This window comes from Carassius gibelio, chromosome A17 (genome assembly GCF_023724105.1).
Source record: "Carassius gibelio isolate Cgi1373 ecotype wild population from Czech Republic chromosome A17, carGib1.2-hapl.c, whole genome shotgun sequence".
NCBI classification, from domain to species: domain Eukaryota; kingdom Metazoa; phylum Chordata; class Actinopteri; order Cypriniformes; family Cyprinidae; genus Carassius; species Carassius gibelio.
In genome coordinates, this window is record NC_068387.1 from 22,114,762 (window position 1) to 22,130,256 (window position 15,495).

Consider the following 15,495-nt stretch of genomic DNA (forward strand, 5'->3'; position numbering starts at 1 on the left):
TCCAAAGTGTGTGCAAATTTTCAAGAGTTTTTGAGTATGTTAAGGACCCCAAAAGCCCCCACAACTTTGACGAAAAATATGACTACTAAACCCAAAATAGCCAACTTCCTGTTGGGCGGAGCCTATGACATGCAGTACGAAAGTTGTTTGGTTTGATGAGATCTACATGTGTACCGAGTTTCGTGTGTCTACGTGCAAGTATGTATGATATATGGCCCTCAGTATTCCAGGGGGCGCTGTAGAGCCCCTGTGCCACGCCCGTGTATCAGTCTCTGCCCGGCCCTAATGGCCGCAGGTTCCAATGTGTGTGCCAATTTTCAAGACTTTTTAAGCATGTTAAGGACCCCAAAAGCCCCCGAAACCTTGGAAAAAAATTAGAAGAATAAATAATAATAATAATAATAACAAATAATCCTAAGGAAAACAATAGGGCTCTCGCCCTCCAGGCTTGAGCCCTAATAATAATAATTAAAGCTGCAAGCAGCGATGAACGGGCCCTCGCACCCGGGCTCACCACTATCATGTTGCTTTAGTAAAAAGGTGAACGTTGAGAAATATGCATTTAATGTCCTAAATATAAGTGGAATATATCAAAGTATATCCCATATATGTGCCAATCTTACCGTTGCCAGCAGGTGGCGCTATCATTATAATGGAATATTGGCCTTCAGATGTGTTCAGGCCAGGACTCTTATCGAACATGTGAAGTTTGGGGAAGATTGAACATTTTATGCTTGAGTTACAACAACTTCTCTTGCTGTGGCAAGACATCAAATTTTGTCATGGCGCCATGGAAACGCCCTTTAACAAAAACTCAACATCTCCAAAAGTTAACATTGCACAGGCCTTTAGATTAGACTGACCACAAAATATATGTTAATCTCAAAAAAATTATAGGAGTAGTTTGTCGCAGCGTAAAACATGTCACTTCCTGTTGCCAATAGGTGGCGCTATGACTATAACTGAATGTGGGCTTGTAGATCTGTTAAGGGCAGAAGTTTTATCTAACATGTGAAGTTTGGGGCAGATTGGACATTGTATGTCTGAGTTACAGCAACTTCCTTTTTCATGGCGAAACATCGAAATTTGTCAGGCCACCATGGACACGCCCTTTAACGAAATCTAAAGATCTTCGCAATTTAACATCGCAAAGGGCTTAAGATTACACTGACCAGGTTTGGTGTTGATCTGAATAAATCTCTAGGAGGAGTTCGTTAAAGTACAACCCCTGAAAATGGCAAAAACAACGCCAATATTGCAGAGAAAATTCTAAATAACCGACTTCCTGTTGGGATTCGGATTTCGTACCAAGAGACTTTTTTGTAGGTATTGGTGTGTTACATGTGTATACCGATTTTTGTACATGTACGTGAAACATAGCTCGAGGCGCACTCTGTTGAAAGTGTATAGGTGGCGCTATCGAGCCATTTTGCCACACCTGATGGAATTTTGGCCTTCAGATGTGTTCAGGCCAGGACTCTTATCACACATGTGAAGTTTGGGGAAGATCGGACATTTTATGCCTGAGTTATAACATCTTTTATTCCCATGGCGAGACATCGAACTTCGTGACGGCGCCATGGACACGCCTTTTAACGAAAACTCAAGATCTTCACAACTTAACATCGCACAGGGCTTTAGATTAGACTGACCACAAAAAATACATTGATGTCATAAAATTTCTAGGAGTAGTTCATCGCAGTGTAAAATATGTCACTTCCTTTTGCCAATAGGTGGCGCTATGACTATAACTGAATATGGGCATGTCAATCTGTTCAGGTCAGGAGTCTCATCAAACATGTGAAGTTTGGGGCAGATTGGTCATTGTATGTCTGAGTTATAGCAACTTCCTGTTTCATGGCGAATCATCGAAATTTGCCAGGCCGCCACGGACACGCCCATTAACGAAAACTCAAAAGCTTCGCAATTTAACATCGCAAAGGCCTTCAGATTAGGCATACCAAATTTGGTGTTGGTCTGAATGAATCTCTAGGAGGAGTTCGTTAAAATACAACGCATGGAAATGACAAAAATGACACAAAATTTGCTCATAATATTAGTAATAACCGACTTCCTGTTGGGTTTCGGATTTTGCTCCAAGAGACTTTTTTGTAGGTATTGGAGAGTTACATGTGTATACCGATTTTCATACATGTACATGAAACGTAGCTCGAGGCGCACACCGTTGAACGTGTATAGGTGGCGCTGTTGAGCCATTTTGCCACACCCACTTCTGAAACCCATATCAGACGTAAATTTTCGCCAGTTCTGAGTTGTGTGCAAAGTTTCATGACTTTTCGAGCAGGTTTAGGCCCTCAAAAATGCGATTCATTTTGGAGAAGAAGAATAATAATAATAATAATTAAAGCTGCAAGCAGCGATGAACGGGCCCTCGCACCCGGGCTCACCGCCATCGTGTGGCTTTAGTAAAAAGGTGAACGTTGAGAAATATGCATTTAATGTCCTAAATATAAGTGGAATATATCAAAGTATATCCCATATATGTGCCAATCTTACCATTGCCAGCAGGTGGCGCTATCATTATAATGGAATATTGGCCTTCAGAGGTGTTCAGGCCAGGACTCTTATCAAACATGTGAAGTTTGGGGAAGATTGAACATTTTATGCTTGAGTTACAACAACATCTCTTGCTGTGGCAAGACATCAAATTTTGTCATGGCGCCATGGAAACGGCCTTTAACAAAAACTCAAGATCTCCAAAAGTTAACATTGCACAGGCCTTTAGATTAGATTGACCACAAAATATATGTTAATCTCAAAAAAATTATAGGAGTAGTTTGTCGCAGCGTAAAACATGTCACTTCCTGTTGCCAATAGGTGGCGCTATGACTATAACTGAATGTGGGCATGTAGATCTGTTAAGGGCAGAAGTTTTATCTAACATGTGAAGTTTGGGGCAGATTGGACATTGTATGTCTGAGTTACAGCAACTTCCTTTTTCATGGCGAAACATCGAAATTTGTCAGGCCGCCATGGACACGCCCTTTAACGAAATCTAAAGATCTTCGCAATTTAACATCGCAAAGGGCTTAAGATTACACTGACCAGGTTTGGTGTTGATCTGAATAAATCTTTAGGAGGAGTTCGTTAAAGTACAACCCCTGAAAATGGCAAAAACAACGCCAATTTTGCAGAGAAAATTCTAAATAATCGACTTCCTGTTGGGATTCGGATTTCGTACCAAGAGACTTTTTTGTAGGTATTGGTGTGTTACATGTGTATACCGATTTTTGTACATGTACATGAAACATAGCTCGAGGCGCACTCTGTTGAATGTGTATAGGTGGCGCTATCGAGCCATTTTGCCACACCTGATGGAATTTTGGCCTTCAGATGTGTTCAGGCCAGGACTCTTATCACACATGTGCAGTTTGGGGAAGATCGGACATTTTATGCCTGAGTTATAACATCTTTTATTCCCATGGCGAGACATCGAACTTCGTGATGGCGCCATGGACACGCCTTTTAACGAAAACTCAAGATCTTCACAACTAAACATCGCACAGGCCTTTAGATTAGACTGACCACAAAAAATACATTGATGTCATAAAATTTCTAGGAGTAGTTCATCGCAGTGTAAAATATGTCACTTCCTGTTGCCAGTAGGTGGCGCTATGACTATAACTGAATATGGGCATGTCAATCTGTTCAGGTCAGGAGTCTCTTCAAACATGTGAAGTTTGGGGCAGATTGGTCATTGTATGTCTGAGTTATAGCAACTTCATTTTTCATGGCGAATCATCGAAATTCGCCAGGCCGCCACGGACACGCCCATTAACGAAAACTCAAAAGCTTCGCAATTTAACATCGCAAAGGCCTTCAGATTAGGCATACCAAATTTGGTGTTGATCTGAATGAATCTCTAGGAGGAGTTCGTTAAAATACAACGCATGGAAATGACAAAAATGACACAAAATTTGCTCATAATATTAGTAATAACCGACTTCCTGTTGGGTTTCGGATTTTGCTCCAAGAGACTTTTTTGTAGGTATTGGAGAGTTACATGTGTATACCGATTTTCATACATGTACATGAAACGTAGCTCGAGGCGCACACCGTTGAACGTGTATAGGTGGCGCTGTTGAGCCATTTTGCCACACCCACTTCTGAAACCCGTATCAGACGTAAATTTTCGCCAGTTCTGAGGTGTGTGCAAAGTTTCATGACTTTTCGAGCATGTTTAGGCCCTCAAAAATGCGATTCATTTTGGAGAAGAAGAATAATAATAATAAATATAGCTGCAAGCAGCGATGTCGGGCTCAAGCCATCAGTGCAACGCCACCCCGGTGGCATCAGGATAACTGTGCCCAGCGGGCATAAGCATTTACAGTAACCCTCTGACAATCAAGTTTTAAGGGATGCGGCAGTTAAAGGGTTAATCCGACCAATCTAGACTTTGAAATCACATACACAGAACAATATATATAACTTAAGTAACACTTTATTTTAATATTTATAAAAAATGTATAAGCTGTGCATTGTAGCTGACACCTATATGAACACATTACAATTGACTGCAAGTCTTTCTTCTCAAATGCTATTGAGCTTCAAATTTGCATTTGAGCCCATGTGAAAAAGTAGCATAATTTACATATGACTTACAGTTTGTTGTAATAAATATCAAACATTCAATTTAATTGTGCATTATAGCTGTCACCTAGATGAACAATTACAGTTGTTTTTATGACTGTAAGTCATTCTCTTCAAATGCTACTGACGTTAGAAAAGTGTATAACAATAGCACATGTAACTTTAGAGACCGGCCCTAAATTTGAGACTCTAGAAAGTCCAATGTCAAGACAACTTTATGCCTGTTTTATTTTCTTTAGTTTTCTTTTCTCTGTGCCGGATTGCTGATGTCCTATACCCAGGCATAGATGTCCATCCATCAATTACGAACATTCAGCCGCAAACATGAGGTGTGAGCGGTCGCGAGCGCGGATGGGAGAATGGCGCATGTTTTTTTTTTGTTTTTTTGAGCAACTGGGATGGTGCCCCCTCTGGGAGTTGGTGCCCTAAGAAGACTGCATACTATGCATATAGGGAGCGGCAGTACAATCTCGAAGATATATTCCTCAAACCATCTTACAAGAGGAGGTGATGCTAATCCTTCAAGAATCGCATAAAAGCTATTCAAGTGTACAGTTTCCTTTTATTGCATCTTGAAATAAATATTTCTGAATTCTGAATCAAACTGGGTTGTGTTTATTTATTTATTTTATAAGACAACTGAGACTTTAATCTCCTTTGTAATATATGTGCTTTTAAACCAAGAACAATTTATTTATAGATGTATTACTGCTTAATAATGACTATTATTAAGGGAAAAGGCTTTATAATCATGAACTATTTACTAATGCTTAGCTAATGAGTGCAATTATTATAAAGTGTTACCATTGCATATACTAATGTTAACAAATTAGACATTATTTTACAGTGTTACCAAATCCTTAAATAATGTATTAGTGTTTTGTAATGATTTTAATGACCTATAAGCATTTGTGAAATAGTTTTGCTTGCATTGCAGCTTTATCTGTCAGTTGAAGAGTTTTACTGTTACATCCATGAGATTAATAAATGTCATGTCACGTCACAGGTTGTCATAGGTCAGTATCAAATGAGTTTGAAATTATTATTTGCAGCACAAATTAGGGTTCTTAGGATGTTTTTAAATCCCTAAAACTGTCAGAAAAGGATAAGGCCTAAGAGATTTCTTAACCTGTAATGAAAGGAAAAAACACCACCATTAGCAACAACAAAAACAATAACAATTTAAAATACAGATTTTTTTTTCCTGATTATTAAAGGGATGATTAGGTCTCTCTCTCTCTCTCTGCCAGACAGCCCCTCCCTACAGTCCACACACACTGTCACAGTCACCAACCCCCTCACACTCCCCCCTCCCTCTCCCCCTCCCTTTCCTCACACAGACGGAGTGGCCAGAGTGAGATCATGTCAGTTGAGAAGTCTGACAGTTTTTTAATTTTCTTTTATCCATACAGTGTTGTAAAGTCGTGAAACTATGCATATTTCCTCAGAATGATTTGATCTTTGTATGAAAAAATGCTTTGAAGTGTTTGGAAGCTGCAATTTAAACATACAAGACAATTAATGTTTCCCTTTTTACTGTCATTTCAAAAATTCACCACGACAAAACCGTTCAAGCTAACCAAAATCCGTTCGCAATTTAAGTTCCTCAATGGTTTTTCTTAATGTAGACAAAGTTTGGTGTGTATAGTGTACTTCCCCTGGGAGGAGTATGCATTAATTCACAAAAGAAAATTCCCAAAAATCCATATTCAAGTCAAAATGGCCAACTTCCTGTTGGTCGTAGCTTATGACTGCGAATTAGAAAGTTGTCCGTCTTGATAAGAACAATTTATGTACCAAGTTTGGTGTCTGTAGCTAAAACTAATCCCCCCACTTTTGACAAAAGGTGGCGCTATAGAGTGCCTCTTCCACGCCCTTTTAAAAGCTTTTGCCATGGTCTAGCTATCTTTAATACTGATATCTGTTTCGAGTTTCATGTAAATCTGAGCTAGTTATCTGCCTAAAAATCACCAGAACAGAACATTCAAGTTTGACATGTTGCCATGGCAACACTATATTAGATATAAATATCCCCACGACAGATTGTCTTCGGCCGTGTTTTGTCATTATTCTGATGAAGTTTGAAGCAAATCAAGTAAAAATAAGATGCTGAATTCAAAGCGCTCTGAAAATGATTCACTTCCTGCTGCCAGTTGGTGGCGCTATAACTTTGACTCCTAAAAGTCACATATATACAATCAGTATCATACAACGAACAAACCAATTAAGTTTGATCAAATTCAGCAAATGTATGTGGATGTTATTATACATTTCCTGTTTCTCATTTCTCGCCATAATTTCAACGCCTCGCCACGGGCAAACCGTTCGAGATATCAAAAATCTCTTCGCAATTTAGCATCCCCTATGTCTTGAGATCGTGTTCACCGAGTTTTGTGGTGAACGGGTGGAGTTCCTCAGAGGAGTATATCAAATTCCAGAGCATGTGTTTTTCATAAAACCCTAAATAGCCAACTTCCTGTTGGGCGGAGCTTATGACATGCAGTGTGAAAGTTGTTTGGTTTGATGAGTTATATATATGTACCAAGTTTCATATGTATACGTGCAAGTATGCATGATATATGGCCCTCGGTACTACAGGGGGCGCTGTAGAGCCCCTGTGCCACGCCCGTGTATCAGACTCTGCCCGGCCCTAATGGCCGCAGGTTCCAAGGTGTGTGCCAATTTTCAAGAGTTTTTGAGCATGTTAAGGACCCCAAAAGCCCCCGAAACCTTAGAAAAAAATTAGAAGAATAAAAAAAAAAAAAAAAAAAAAAAAAAAATAATCCTAAGGAAAACAATAGGGCTCTCGCCCTCCAGGCTTGAGCCCTAAATATAGCTGCAAGCAGCGATGTCGGGCTCAAGCCATCAGTGCAACGCCACCCCGGTGGCATCAGGATAACTGTGCCCAGCGGGCATAAGCATTTACAGTAACCCTCTGACAATCAAGTTTTAAGGGATGCGGCAGTTAAAGGGTTAATCCGACCAATCTAGACTTTGAAATCATATACACAGAACAATATATATAACTTTAGTAACACTTTATTTTAATATTAATAAAAAATGTATAAGGTGTGCATTGTAGCTGACACCTATATGAACACATTACAATTGTTTTATGACTGCAAGTCTTTCTTCTCAAATGCTATTGAGCTTCAAATTTGCATTTGAGCCCATGTGAAAAAGTAGCATAATTTACATATGACTTACAGTTTGTTGTAATAAATATCAAACATTCAATTTAATTGTGCATTATAGCTGTCACCTAGATGAACAATTACAGTTGTTTTTATGACTGTAAGTCATTCTCTTCAAATGCTACTGACGTTAGAAAATTATTTAACAATAGCACATGTAACTTTAGAGACCGGCCCTAAATTTGAGACTCTAGAAACTCCAATGTCAAGACAACTTTATGCCTGTTTTATTTTCTTTAATTTTCTTTTCTCTGTTCCGGATTGCTGATGTCCTATACCCAGGCATAGATGTCCATCCATCAATTACGAACATTCAGCCGCAAACATGAGGTGTGAGCGGTCGCGAGCGCGGATGGGAGAATGGCGCATGTTTTTTTTTTTGTTTTTTTGAGCAACTGGGATGGTGCCCCCTCTGGGAGTTGGTGCCCTAAGAAGACTGCATACTATGCATATAGGGAGCAGCGGTACAATCTCGAAGATATATTCCTCAAACCATCTTACAAGAGGAGGTGATGCTAATCCTTCAAGAATCGCATAAAAGCTATTCAAGTGTACAGTTTCCTTTTATTGCATCTTGAAATAAATATTTCTGAATTCTGAATCAAACTGGGTTGTGTTTATTTATTTATTTTATAAGACAACTGAGACTTTAATCTCCTTTGTAATATATGTGCTTTTAAACCAAGAACAATTTATTTATGGATGTATTACTGCTTAATAATGACTATTATTAAGGGAAAAGGCTTTATAATCATGAACTATTTACTAATGCTTAGCTAATGAGTGCAATTATTATAAAGTGTTACCATTGCATATACTAATGTTAACAAATTAGACATTATTTTACAGTGTTACCAAATCCTTAAATAATGTATTAGTGTTTTGTAATGATTTTAATGACCTATAAGCATTTGTGAAATAGTTTTGCTTGCATTGCAGCTTTATCTGTCAGTTGAAGAGTTTTACTGTTACATCCATGAGATTAATAAATGTCATGTCACGTCACAGGTTGTCATAGGTCAGTATCAAATGAGTTTGAAATTATTATTTGCAGCACAAATTAGGGTTCTTAGGATGTTTTTAAATCCCTAAAACTGTCAGAAAAGGATAAGGCCTAAGAGATTTCTTAACCTGTAATGAAAGGAAAAAACACCACCATTAGCAACAACAAAAACAATAACAATTTAAAATATAGATTTTTTTTTCTGATTATTAAAGGGATGATTAGGTCTCTCTCTCTCTCTCTCTCTCTCTCTCTGCCAGACAGCCCCTCCCTACAGTCCACACACACTGTCACAGTCACCAACCCCCTCACACTCCCCCTCCCTCTCCCCCTCCCTTCCCTCACACAGACAGGGTGGCCAGAGTGAGATCATGTCAGTTGAGAAGTCTGACAGTTTTTTAATTTTCTTTTATCCATACAGTGTTGTAAAGTCGTGAAACTATGCATATTTCCTCAGAATGATTTGATCTTTGTATGAAAAAATGCTTTGAAGTGTTTGGAAGCTGCAATTTAAACATACAAGACAATTAATGTTTCCCTTTTTACTGTCATTTCAAAAATTCACCACGACAAAACCGTTCAAGCTAACCAAAATCCGTTCGCAATTTAAGTTCCTCAATGGTTTTTCTTAATGTAGACAAAGTTTGGTGTGTATAGTGTACTTCCCCTGGGAGGAGTATGCATTAATTCACAAAAGAAAATTCCCAAAAATCCATATTCAAGTCAAAATAGCCAACTTCCTGTTGGTCGTAGCTTATGACTGCGAATTAGAAAGTTGTCCGTCTTGAGAAGAACAATTTATGTACCAAGTTTGGTGTCTGTAGCTAAAACTAACCCCCCCACTTTTGACAAAAGGTGGCGCTATAGAGTGCCTCCTTCACGCCCTTTTAAAAGCTTTTGCCATTGTCTAGCTATCACTAATACTGATATGTGTTTTGAGTTTCATGTAAATCTGAGCTTGTTGTCTGCCTCAAACTCACCATAACAGAACATTCAAGTTTGACACGTTGCCATGGCAACACTATATCAGATATCAATATCCCCACAACAGATTTACATCGGCCGTGTTTTGTCATTATTCTGATGAAGTTTTAAGTAAATAGAGTAAAAATAAGATGCTGAATTCAAAGCATTTGGAAAATGACACACTTCCTGCTGCCAGTTGGTGGCGCTATAATGTTGACTCCTAATAGTCACATATATACGATCAGTATCATACAACGAACAAACCAATGAAGTTTGATCAAATTCAGGAAATGTATGTGGATGTTATTAGACATTTCCTGTTTCTTATTTCTCGCCATAATTTCAAAGCCTCGCCACGAGCAAACCGTTCGAGATATCAAAAATCCCCTCGCAATTTTTCATCCCCAATGTCTTGAGATCATGTTCACCGAGTTTCGTGGCGAACGGGTTGAAAACCTCAGAGGAGTATTTCAAATTCCAGAGCATGCTTTTTTTAAACAGCCCTGAATAGCTGACTTCCTGTTGGGCGGAGCCTATGACATAGAGCGCGAAAGTTGTTCAGCTCAATGAGATCTATAAGTGTACTGAGTTTCATATAAATACATGCAAGTGTGTGTGAGCTATGGTTCAAGGTGTCTGACTGTGTTCCAGGGGGCGCTGTAGAGCCCCTGTGCCACGCCCGGGTCCCAGTCTCTGTGGCGTCCTGATGGCCGCAGATTCCAATGAGTGTGCCAATTTTCAAGAGTTTTTGAGCATGTTAAGGCCCCCAAAAATGCCCGGAAGGTTTAAAAAAAAATAAAAAAAATAATAATAATAATAATAAGAATAATCCTTAGGGGAACAATAGGGCTCTTCGCCCCTTCGGGCTTGAGCCCTAATTAAAGCTGCAAGCAGCGATGAACGGGCCCTCGCACCCGGGCTCACCGCCATCGTGTGGCTTTAGTAAAAAGGTGAACGTTGAGAAATATGCATTTAATGTCCTAAATATAAGTGGAATATATCAAAGTATATCCCATATATGTGCCAATCTTACCGTTGCCAGCAGGTGGCGCTATCATTATAATGGAATATTGGCCTTCAGATGTGTTCAGGCCAGGACTCTTATCAAACATGTGAAGTTTGGGGAAGATTGAACATTTTATGCTTGAGTTACAACAACTTCTCTTGCTGTGGACAAGACATCAAATTTTGTCATGGCGCCATGGAAACGCCCTTTAACAAAAACTCAACATCTCCAAAAGTTAACATTGCACAGGCCTTTAGATTAGACTGACCACAAAATATATGTTAATCTCAAAAAAATTATATGAGTAGTTTGTCGCAGCGTAAAACATGTCACTTCCTGTTGCCAATAGGTGGCGCTATGACTATAACTGAATGTGGGCATGGAGATCTGTTAAGGGCAGAAGTTTTATCTAACATGTGAAGTTTGGGGCAGATTGGACATTGTATGTCTGAGTTACAGCAACTTCCTTTTTCATGGCGAAACATCGAAATTTGTCAGGCCGCCATGGACACACCCTTTAACGAAATCTAAAGATCTTCGCAATTTAACATCGCAAAGGGCTTAAGATTACACTGACAAGGTTTGGTGTTGATCTGAATAAATCTCTAGGAGGAGTTCGTTAAAGTACAACCCCTGAAAATGGCCAAAAAAACGCCAATTTTGCAGAGAAAATTCTAAATAACCGACTTCCTGTTGGGATTTGGATTTCATACCAAGAGACTTTTTTGTAGGTATTGCTGTGTTACATGTGTATACCGATTTTTGTACATGTACGTGAAACATAGCTCGAGGCGCACTCTGTTGAAAGTGTATAGGTGGCGCTATCGAGCCATTTTGCCACACCTGATGGAATTTTGGCCTTCAGATGTGTTCAGGCCAGGACTCTTATCACACATGTGCAGTTTGGGGAAGATCGGACATTTTATGCCTGAGTTATAACATATTTTATTCCCATGGCGAGACATCGAACTTCGTGACGGCGCCATGGACACGCCTTTTAACGAAAACTCAAGATCTTCACAACTTAACATCGCACAGGCCTTTAGATTAGACTGACCACAAAAAATACATTGATGTCATAAAATTTCTAGGAGTAGTTCATCGCAGTGTAAAATATGTCACTTCCTGTTGCCAATAGGTGGCGCTATGACTATAACTGAATATGGGCATGTCAATCTGTTCAGGTCAGGAGTCTTATCAAACATGTGAAGTTTGGGGCAGATTGGTCATTGTATGTCTGAGTTATAGCAACTTCCTGTTTCATGGCGAATCATCGAAATTCGCCAGGCCGCCACGGACACGCCCATTAACGAAAACTCAAAAGCTTCGCAATTTAACATCGCAAAGGCCTTCAGATTAGGCATACCAAATTTGGTGTTGATCTGAATGAATCTCTAGGAGGAGTTCGTTAAAATACAACGCATGGAAATGACAAAAATGACACAAAATTTGCTCATAATATTAGTAATAACCGACTTCCTGTTGGGTTTCGGATTTTGCTCCAAGAGACTTTTTTGTAGGTATTGGAGAGTTACATGTGTATACCGATTTTCATACATGTACATGAAACGTAGCTCGAGGCGCACACCGTTGAACGTGTATAGGTGGCGCTGTTGAGCCATTTTACCACACCCACTTCTGAAACCCATATCAGACGTAAATTTTCGCCAGTTCTGAGGTGTGTGCAAAGTTTCATGACTTTTCGAGCATGTTTAGGCCCTCAAAAATGCGATTCATTTTGGAGAAGAAGAATAATAATAATAATAATAATAATAATAATTAAAGCTGCAAGCAGCGATGAACGGGCCCTCGCACCCGGGCTCACCGCCATCGTGTGGCTTTAGTAAAAAGGTGAACGTTGAGAAATATTCATTTAATGTCCTAAATATAAGTGGAATATATCAAAGTATATCCCATATATGTGCCAATCTTACCGTTGCCAGCAGGTGGCGCTATCATTATAATGGAATATTGGCCTTCAGAGGTGTTCAGGCCAGGACTCTTATCAAACATGTGAAGTTTGGGGAAGATTGAACATTTTATGCTTGAGTTACAACAACTTCTCTTGCTGTGGCAAGACATCAAATTTTGTCATGGCGCCATGGAAACGCCCTTTAACAAAAACTCAAGATCTCCAAAAGTTAACATTGCACAGGCCTTTAGATTAGACTGACCACAAAATATATGTTAATCTCAAAATAATTATAGGAGTAGTTTGTTGCAGCGTAAAACATGTCACTTCCTGTTGCCAATAGGTGGCGCTATGACTATAGCTGAATGTGGGCATGTAGATCTGTTAAGGGCAGAAGTTTTATCTAACATGTGAAGTTTGGGGCAGATTGGACATTGTATGTCTGAGTTACAGCAACTTCCTTTTTCATGGCGAAACATCGAAATTTGTCAGGCCACCATGGACACGCCCTTTAACGAAATCTAAAGATCTTCGCAATTTAACATCACAAAGGGCTTAAGATTACACTGACCAGGTTTGGTGTTGATCTGAATAAATCTCTAGGAGGAGTTCGTTAAAGTACAACCCCTGAAAATGGCAAAAACAACGCCAATTTTGCAGAGAAAATTCTAAATAAACGACTTCCTGTTGGGAATCGGATTTCGTATCAAGAGACTTTTTTGTAGGTATTGGTGTGTTACATGTGTATACCAATTTTTGTACATGTACGTGAAACATAGCTTGAGGCGCACTCTGTTGAAAGTGTATAGGTGGCGCTATCGAGCCATTTTGCCACACCTGATGGAATTTTGGCCTTCAGATGTGTTCAGGCCAGGACTCTTATCATACATGTGCAGTTTGGGGAAGATCGGACATTTTATGCCTGAGTTATAACATCTTTTATTCCCATGGCGAGACATCGAACTTCGTGACGGCGCCATGGACACGCCTTTTAACGAAAACTCAAGATCTTCACAACTTAACATCGCACAGGCCTTTAGATTAGACTGACCACAAAAAATACATTGATGTCATAAAATTTCTAGGAGTAGTTCATCGCAGTGTAAAATATGTCACTTCCTGTTGCCAGTAGGTGGCGCTATGACTATAACTGAATATGGGCATGTCAATCTGTTCAGGTCAGGAGTCTCATCAAACATGTGAAGTTTGGGGCAGATTGGTCATTGTATGTCTGAGTTATAGCAACTTCCTGTTTCATGGCGAATCATCGAAATTCGCCAGGCCGCCACGGACACGCCCATTAATGAAAACTCAAAAGCTTCGCAATTTAACATCGCAAAGGCCTTCAGATTAGGCATACCAAATTTGGTGTTGATCTGAATGAATCTCTAGGAGGAGTTCGTTAAAATACAACGCATGGAAATGACAAAAATGACACAAAATTTGCTCATAATATTAGTAATAACCGACTTCCTGTTGGGTTTCAGATTTTGCTCCAAGAGACTTTTTTGTAGGTATTGGAGAGTTACATGTGTATACCGATTTTCATACATGTACATGAAACGTAGCTCGAGGCGCACACCGTTGAACGTGTATAGGTGGCGCTGTTGAGCCATTTTGCCACACCCACTTCTGAAACCCATATCAGACGTAAATTTTCGCCAGTTCTGAGGTGTGTGCAAAGTTTCATGACTTTTCGAGCATGTTTAGGCCCTCAAAAATGCGATTCATTTTGGAGAAGAAGAATAATAATAATAATAATAATAATAATAATAATAATAATAAACGGAGCAATTCCAAGAGGGTCCTCACACCATCGGTGCTCGGGCCCTAATAATAATAATAATAATAATAAACGGAGCAATTCCAAGAGGGTCCTCACACCATCGGTGCTCGGGCCCTAATAATAATAATAATAATAATAATAATAAACGGAGCAATTCCAAGAGGGTCCTCACACCATCGGTGCTCGGGCCCTAATAATAATAATAATAATAATAATAATAATAATAAACGGAGCAATTCCAAGAGGGTCCTCACACCATCGGTGCTCGGGCCCTAATAATAATAATAATAATAATAATAAACGGAGCAATTCCAAGAGGGTCCTCACACCATCGGTGCTCGGGCCCTAATTATAGCACCACCAGCCAGTGGAAGAGGTGCTGCAGTTCAGTTACCCATCTACTCTATGTTAAAACTCAAACACTGTGGCCAAAAATATACAGCAGCTTTATATCAAACAACATATCTCATATGTCTGTGTTTACTCAGAAACAACATATACAACAGTAATTGCATTTCTTTTCAAGTAATTCAAGACAAATTGAGGATTTCTGTCAAAGCAATTGATGGAATTGGAATCAGTTTAAAATAAAACATACATTTGGGGTTTATTATTCTGAAATATAATTTTAATCTAAATGCTCTAGCGCGTTGCAGAGTAAAGCATGCAAGGATATATTTCCAACAATATTTTATTCATTTATCTTTTTGGTAACAGACAGGCTGATGAAGACTGATAGAGACCGTTCATATTGCTGCAGGCTACATGTATCAGGTGAACGGCAAATGATGATAAAACCTAAGCAGCAAGAATTTTTCTACTATGTAGGTATTCAGAATAATCAAAAAGCTGTGCACATCCACAAAAACCACTGCAAGTGTTTCTTCCCTCTTACATTAATATTAACTATGCATGCTTGGAATTCAGAATTAAACCATTTGCAGACGGATGAAACATTTACATCACACACAAAATACATTTTTACAGTGAAAAAAAAAAAATCACAATAAAATACAA

General features: G+C 39.1%; 1 protein-coding gene across 2 annotated transcripts in view; it reads right to left on the reverse strand.

Annotated features, from left to right (window-relative positions):
• The window catches only part of LOC127933487 (leucine-rich repeat and fibronectin type-III domain-containing protein 5-like), a 75,706-nt gene that overhangs the window by 58,832 nt on the left and 1,379 nt on the right, over window positions 1-15,495 (reverse strand). The gene's annotated exons all lie outside the window — the stretch shown is intronic.